This window comes from Calidris pugnax, unplaced genomic scaffold (genome assembly GCF_001431845.1).
Source record: "Calidris pugnax isolate Ruff unplaced genomic scaffold, ASM143184v1 scaffold398, whole genome shotgun sequence".
NCBI classification, from domain to species: domain Eukaryota; kingdom Metazoa; phylum Chordata; class Aves; order Charadriiformes; family Scolopacidae; genus Calidris; species Calidris pugnax.
Window position 1 is genome coordinate 2,898,910 of NW_015091280.1, and position 8,843 is coordinate 2,907,752.

Genomic DNA, 8,843 nt, shown 5'->3' on the forward strand with positions numbered 1-8,843 from the left:
CCTTCCAAAAGTATCCTGGTTTTCTGTACTGGTGATCTTCCTCATTATCACTGTTAGCCCTCAAAGGGCTGATACTGGTACAGGAAAAACAGAAATTAAGATTAAGAAAAGACAAATCTTTCTATTAGTATGAGGGCAAATCCAAGGCAGTATATTCCTAATTTATGGCTAGGCACTTTTTTCCATCTTGCTGGTGAATATGAAAGATTCTGAAAAGTAACTCAGTGTTCTTAACTCTACGAAATCCAACAATTTCCCCTCAGAAGAAAAATAAGATAAAAACATTATAAAAACATGTCTAAAACATTATTTTTAAGTTTGGCAATTTTTGGAACATGAGAAATTCCAGAGAACAGGGAAGAAGTGGGAAGGAGAGGATGAAACCAACCAAAAATGTTTTGGAATGGTAAACAAATGGAGAATGAACAAATAACAATTTGATGCAGGTTGATATGATCCCTCCACAAAATCATGGAAAAGCTGATAACAGATGCAAGTGAAAAAACAAGTAAAGATTAATAACGTCAGCAAACATAGCTTTATAGCTCCATTTCTTGGTCAAATTAAAATTGAAGCTGTATTTAACTGTTCTGCACAGCTGTGATGAGATTTCTGACTGCTCAGTTCTTCCATTCAGAGTTGTATTTTCTAAGTTTACTTTCTAAGTTGCTTTACTCTTTTCAGCACATCATTCACACATTATTCAAGGAAGTTTGGTAGAAGGCAGCAGCTTTCTTCAGCGTCTAAATTCAAGATAGCTACTGCTTCCATATGACACATTTACAACTTGCACATCCTAGACCCTCTACAAAGTACAGGTCCACAAGTTCTGTGCACTCACTACAGGACAAAACTTCTCAGGAAAATATTATGTCCATTCCAGTATTCATTTACTAAACATGACATTAAAAAATAAGGCAGCATTATCTCAAAGTGCTGAAGCGAGACAGGCTTTCCTTTCCTAAATGACTACAGACTGATTCGGGGTCTGGATCAGGGTTATTATTGCTCTTATGCTGTTGAATTTGTGCAGAATTGATTTAAAATATTCCAAATGAACACTATGATAGTAGGGGGAAAGAGAGCAGGAGAAAAAAAAATTATTCTCCAGGCATGTTCCCCTTGCTTTCAGGGTGATAAAACAATCCTCTGGAGGACAGATATGTGCACGTGTATCATTATTCCCCCACAACACACATCAGGCTCTTCAGTTGCTCCTGTTATTTTCACCCTTGTTCCTGATCCACATAAAATCATTTTGGAATACAAAAACTTCCAGATGACATTGATGCTCCTTGGTTTTTTACATCAGTGGTAGGAGTGAACCTTTCATAAAACCTTTTTTGTAATCAGAATTTGATTATTCTTTGCCAAACAATAAAACCAGCTAAAGTAGCATTCTCCTAGCGCCGCTATACCAGACCTAAGTTCTGTTAACATTTCCACTGTAAAAGCAATCATTAGGGGTTTATATCTCAGCGATTTTCAGTCACATGGGGTTACAGCTGAAATAAAACTTGTCAGCCTGCATGCATATTCTGTATTTTAAAAGGAAAAAAAAAAAAAGAGGTGGTGATGGGAGTAGAATTAACTGCCCAAAATAATTTCTTACTGTAGAATCCTGAAAAGCATTTTCAGATAGTTGGAATTATCTGAGTCACGACAAAACTCCAATGTTTAACAGTTTTCCAAGTTCAGCACAGATGCACTTAGTAAACTAGCAAACATTAAACAGCAACAGGTCTGAAACAGAACTCTGGGTTCTAACATTCCTGACACGCAGATGTGTGTGGCTCCATGGCTCAAATCTTGTAGCCAAAACCTGCGAGACCACCACAACTTTAACAGGTCAAATCTGGAAGTAAGAATCCAAATGCTTGAAACCACGGGAAAAACATATCTAAGCTCATTGCTAGGATAAATGTTTGTCTTTCTATAGATATGCAGCAGAACACCCTTATCATTAAATCTGTTATTCTATAACACAACAAATTTACCCTAATTCAGAATTCCTTTGATACTAGGAATTGTTCTATATGGAAACAATTAAGCTACTAGCTGGAGCAATTTAAGGCAGCCCTGAGACTAATCTCAGCAGCATCAAGGGCTACAAGACTGTTATTGCTCAAAAGAACATTGAATCTATCTGACGTATTTGAAAAATCAGCCCACAGCCTACTTTTGTCATAGCCTAATTCTATACACACAAAAAATCTCAAGGAAAGTAAAGAGTCATTTCTCCACAAGTCACTACACCGATAACTGCATTTTATTGGTAGTAATAGAGCATGAGCATTTGTGGCCTGTGTAAATAGTTTGTTAGCTGAAAGAAGGAATGTTAGACCAGACACAAAACCGCCCTTATAGGCTTTCTGAATCTTTGATTTCTCCACGCAGCTTCCAGAAGTCAACAGAAGCAGCATGGAATGAACCTGTAAAAAGATCATTGCAAACAGCACCACATTTAATTATTTCCTTTTTTCCCCTCAGAATTCTAAGTGGCTAAATTAGGAGAGCTTTCACTGACAACAGGGAAGTATTTTACCCATAAGACAGACAAAGTTTCTTATATTTTACCTAGACAAAATAGAGTTCAGCACAAGTCAAAATATAGTTTGGAATTAGTTAAGCCTTTTACTGACTTTAAAATTTGCCTAAATAATTAGATACCATCTCCTGAGTAAATAATGGATTAAAAGGACTGCTTGTCTCCATATTTTATGAAAGCAATTATGATAGATCCACCTCTATCCTTGATACTCAAATATTTATTATGCCAGACCAAATTTTCAAAAGCATAGTTCCCTTCAGAACGTCTCAGATGCTTAAAAGTTAGCTCGCTCTTTAGAAGAAGGTAGCAATAAGCAGCTCCAGGTGAGAATAGCTGTGCAGTTAATTCTCACAGCGCTGCATAAAACCAGCCTCCCCACATTCATGCTTAAATGGTCAGATGAACATTTTGGCCTGCAAATGTCTTGGCATCTCAAGATACAATTGGACTTTACTCCAGAAACAACATCCTTCTCTGAGCATTTGGACACTAATATCAGTGAAGTCAGGTTACCACCTCCTAAATATATATATATTGGCAATCCAAAGCTACCAAGAGAAAGAAAAGCAGAAAAACAATTCAGTCTTGCAGAGGGTGCTAGGCTTTAATTGCCATCCAGCTATTAAGTGATCTTGGTGCCAGATCTTATGGTGTCCATATGTTTTCCCACTGTCAAGACAGCACAGTAACGCCAAACTTCTTTACAAAAAGTGCTTCAAGAACTACTGATTTAAAAAGCAATATAAAACAAAATTTTTATTATCTTTATTATTATTTGAAAGTAAATATGGCCCCTTGAGATATATTTGTTCCCTGTTTGGGAATTTTAAATTCTTGCTGTCTACAGCCAAATCTATGGCACCTGTTTTGTGTTTTGTTTATTAAGAAGGAGTAGGTATAAGAGGATTTAAAATGAGGCCTTTTTCCCAATGACTGACAGACACAGAAGAGTGCCTGATTTATACACACCTAAACTTCTGACACAGGCAATTTGGCACAAGAAGGAACTGCTTCTACAAAAAACAGAAGCTGTTGGTCAGAAATCAGACTGCTTCGCTTTGGTTGCTGGAATCAGGTCCACAGCACTCTTTCAGCTGAAGTCCTATTGCAGCAGAACATGCTCTCTCAAAACATCAACACTCTGGAGCGCTGACACATCTTCACAACGGGCACATGAAGAGGCAGCCAGCAATAGACTTGTAGGAGTTAAGAAGTGAGTAGTTTATAGAGGGAGGATTAACCTTCTTGGAGTAATTATCAGCACCATCTTACACAGGAGCTCCGTGACACATCTGCCTTTCGGAGAGCTGCCAAAACCCACCACTGAATCCAGGTGCCTAAATCAAGATGGGAGGGACCTGGTCTTCAAACATGCCCAAAGCATCCAAAACAAAGTTTGTTTATTTGACAGTATTTCTTTATGCATCTTGATCATGGGTGAAGGTTTTGGCAAGAAAAAGAACTGTTTCAGATACATGCAATCAGCGGGCTGCTTTACCTCCGCTGATACACTACAGCTGTACTTGAACAGAATTGGCTTTGGGAGCCTAGTTCCAATCACCTTCGCATTAGAGTAAATTAGAAACAATTATACTGAAGTCAAAAGTGATATACAGATTTAAAATTACTTTAAGATGAGAATCCAGACATTTTGTCCATTTCTACAAGATCAAAGAGGAAGAAGTGGACACAATTCCAGCATGAAAATCTACAGAAAATGTGGAAGGAAATAACGAAGCATTAAAGAAACTGATGATTTCTGACTTCAGGAAATAAGATAGAAGGACTGAACAGAATCTAAAAACTGGGGTGAAGAAAAACAGCAGCTCTGTCCTATAACCAGACAAGTCAGCATCCCTGGATTGTTTATACAGCAAATCTGTTGTTCTCAGTGTAATTTGATCCCCAAAACAGCATGATTCTGTAATAGCAACATATGCATTTCCATTAACTCATTCATTTCTCTTCCTGAACTTCATAGGAAAGTGAAGATGGTGATATGTCCCCAGCACACCTCCTGTTTCATGAAGTGAAATAAGTGACCAAATTCTTTATAGATGACAATCAGAATGCTTGTGTCTTATATTTGATGCCCACATCTGCAAAAACTCCTAATTCCTTAAATTATGATTACTTAAAATACAAAAAAAAATCCCCCATAATCACTAATTCTAGATCTTCTCAAATTACATAAGTATATAGAGCTATGAAGCTGAAAGTTTTAATTTAAACATCTCAGCAGGAAAACAATCTTAATTCCAAACAAGACTCCAAAAGATATTTCATTCATTTTCACAAGTATTTTCTTGCTAAGGGAAAAAGACTATGTTCCCAGCGAAATTTCATTTAAATGCCTCCCTCCTTAGCTTTCTCTTCCTGCAGAGTATACTGTCCTCACAATTAAATTACTAATTAAAAGGAATGAAAAATTGGGGCGTTTAACAAAACAGCAATTAATGCTACCCTCACAAAGCAAGGCCAGAAATATCATAACAAGTGACAGAACTATGAAGTGACATAAGGGGCATGCAGATACTGCCTGGAGACAATAAAATGACTAATCCATTTTGAGTCAAATCTTAAGGTTTCCATTACACATTGAAACTTTTGTCAAAACAAAAATGTGTGTGGCCTTGTGAATAAGGAAGGCTGCAAGTCTGCTCTGCCCAATTTTTGGCAAAGTGTCTATGCGCATGACTTACAGTGATATTGCTCTGGCTGCCCCACATCCCAGGCCAGTACCCTCACGAACAAGCTGTAAAGTAGGAGTCAGTGTCTCCTTTTTACAAAATATATTTCAAAGAGAACTAAGCTGAAATGGAAACATCTCCACAAGATTTCCTCTGCCATAAATACCTAGATCAGATCTTAATACTTCAGACAGAAAACAAAGAAACATCTATATATTTTTTACACACCAAACCCCCCATGATAAAATGGCACCACACTCAAAATGTTCCAGAGGTTTATGTATTCACTTGGGATTGGTAAAACTTTAACAGCTTGAAAGGGAAGAACACACAAGGTGTGATGTCCTCAGGGATCAATGAGTATACCGCGTAACATGACACATAACATCTTACTTATGCACAAAGGCTGCAGTGAATTAAGCAGCAGTTTATTTTTTTACTTAAAGTGAATTTTTCAGCTGTGCCTCAGCCAACCTTACACGCATGTTTTTGTCTTGGAGGGAGAACAAGAAAAGGAATAAAAAAGCACAGAGATGAGAGTCAAGCAACAAACTATTTCTATCTGCATTTTTGTACTCATGCCCTTTTTCAAGGGTTAAACTTTGTAACTAGCAGGCTACCTGCCTTATTAGTATGGTCTAAATAACTCTCTTGCTACCTCATTAATTGCAGTCAATTAATCGTGACAGCAAAAATGTTGGACCAGAAACTGCATCTGTGAAATAGGTAATCGTATAGACAATCGTATAGACAAAATAGAAACTGTCAATTAAATACCCTTACAATTGCTGCAGGCAATTATTTTTAATTCTTTGTAATATTACCTCTATGTCAATCCCCTACCTCTGTAAATAGAGTGACTGCCCACAGTTGTTGCATCTTCAAGTTTCCTCAAAAGATGCCTCAAAACTTTCAAAATCAGGTCACAATTAAATGTGATTCTGGCCAAGATCGAGTAACCCATGTCAGGGTAAGATACAAGTGAGGAGCCTCAGTACAACTTCTGTACTCCACACAACAGGCTTAGTGAGCAGTTCTTTCATGTGCTGGTAAGACTGCACAGTCCCCATAATAACTTGGGCTGGAGAGATGGCTGTGGCCTCACCTTCCCACCACACTCACCGTGAAGCACACCCAGCACACCAAGATAATTTTCCTGCATCACTCTCCTGCACAAAATGCATAAAAGACATCTCATCTCCATAAGAGCAAGTGATTTCTTAAGAGTTTGGCACAGGCACACACACACAACTATGGGTGAGGGAATAATACCTAGGTTCCTACCTTTTCTATCAAAAGATGTAAGCTGACATTTTCCAGGCAAAGCTATAGCACTTATGGCCTTTGGACCACATGCACAACCCCTCACAGCAGTGAAACTGGCTATTTCACAGTCCCCCTTCCAGTACAGAAGACAGGTGACACATTTATAGATGGCACTTTGCATCTCACAGTCATCCTCTGTCGTTCCTCTGATGACTGCAGGCACAACTACAGCTCTCCCTACCAGTTGCTTGCATGTATGTTCCATTTCTAAGGAATACTTCCGATTCCAATAAACTTCAAGGTGATTTTAGCAAGTCTTTGAATTCTTCCCACTGCTTTTCCACCCCTTCAGCAGAACAGAAAAAACACTCTCCACTCCCCAAGTTATAAATGGATTTATAAGAAAGAAAACCGTTGACTTGAGGTGGTAAAAGTGCTCTGAGTTAGAAGCAGTCTTTTCCCTGCAGGGAAAACACACTCTTTCCTAAACTGTCTCATTGAGAGTCTGCCCAACATACAGCCATTCTTCAGGAAAAAAAAAAAAAATAAAAAAATGGTGTGTTTTCATTTAAAATGTTACCTTATGGTTTTTGGCAGCTTCCTTAGCTTCTGAGTTGCAAACACGTCACTTCTTTCACAGCAGAAGCTTCTCAGAGCTGTTTTTGATGACTTCTTTGTGAGAAATCAACAGCACACCATGTTGCTGTAAATTTGGGACTGGAGTTTTGAGTCCATCTAAAATTACAAATAAAACAGAATTAGAGGATACAGCAATAACAAAATCCACAGACATGATTACCACATGTTTCCAGTTTGTAGGACAGACAGAGGAGGATATAGAACACAGCATGAATACAGAGTACAGCTATGGCTGTGTCTATCCCATAGCTGTCTTCTCTTCCCATGCTAAAGCCTTACTTACATCCACAGAAATGAAAGGCCAAGTATGGGTTCCATATGGCTGAAGTCTCCATATCTAAGGATTTAGGCTAGTTGTGGCACAATCGACTAGTGCATTTCAACTGAGGAGAAACAATGCTATTTTTGTGGCAGAAACAACACCTCGGTCCTGTAACCTGAAAGTATGCATTTCAAAGCTTGTGTGACACTTCAAGAGATGAGGAGGAGAATAGATGGAACAGTGTAATTGGAAATACACTGCTGCTACTTTCTGTAGGAAAAGCTGAAATACCAGCCACAGTGCTTCATGAATGTTTCTCCTACTGAAAGGACTTTTTTGGTTCTTCTTGGGTTTGGGTTGGATTTTTGTTGTTGTTTGGTTTGGGTTTTTTTAGAAAAGTTTTCTTATGGTTGTTTCATATTCTATTTTCTGGGTAATAATCCAATACAAATATGCTGAATACCTGCTTAAAACACTGCACGCAGCCATCTGCAAACACAGATCATTGTTGAAAAAGTCCTGGTGCACATACAAATATTATTAATGACACCAACATGCATCAGAGTTTCCATTTCTACAATGATTAGAGGTAGATGTGAATTGTGGATGTGGAGGTTTTTGTTCTCTGAATAGAAAAACGGGTTTTTTTCCTAACCAACATAGAATGAAATAAAAACTAAAGAGATGAAGTGCTGAAATCTGTAGAGCTTTAATCACTGACTTGTGAATAGGAATCACAGCAGTTACTTGGAATAAAGCTATATTTTTTGATTCAAATGTTTTCCAATTATGTTGTAGCTGTGTTGTCCCCTGTAGAAAGGGACGTGCAAGCATGTGGGAAAGAAGAGTCACAATTCTTAAGACCTCTGCCTTATAAATCAGAATGGCTTTTGAAGTGCTGTATGAAAGCATATTAAAATTACATTTGTGTGGAAACAATAACACATTCTTATTGGAAGGGAAACACTAGCACAGAAAGAAAAAAAAAAGACAGGATAAAAGAAATCAGTGGAAGTTTTTGCATTTGTCTAAAGTGCTAATTGAGAAACTGGTATAGATTTTATATTAAATTTTTTGCCTTAATCTTCTGTTTCTTGTACCTGTTCCCTTTCTAAGGTCTAAATGGAAACAAAAGACTTATAATAGAAGAATATTCCCACCCCATTTGAGAGCGTTCCCACCTACTTTGAAAAAATGAAGTGATTTGTAAATACAACCAAAACGGTGGCTAATGCTAACACCTAAGAGCTTGGTGCCTAAGGGAACTGCCCATCTCTAATTATTACCAAAACACATTCCTCCATGGGCAAGGGCATGAAAAACAGCAGCAATTCACTTTCACTGAAGCAGCAAAGACCAGAGCATAGCTATATTCATGACATATTTAAAGAAAGGGGGGGGGGGGGGGGGGCACACACCTTTCCTTCTTTTTTTT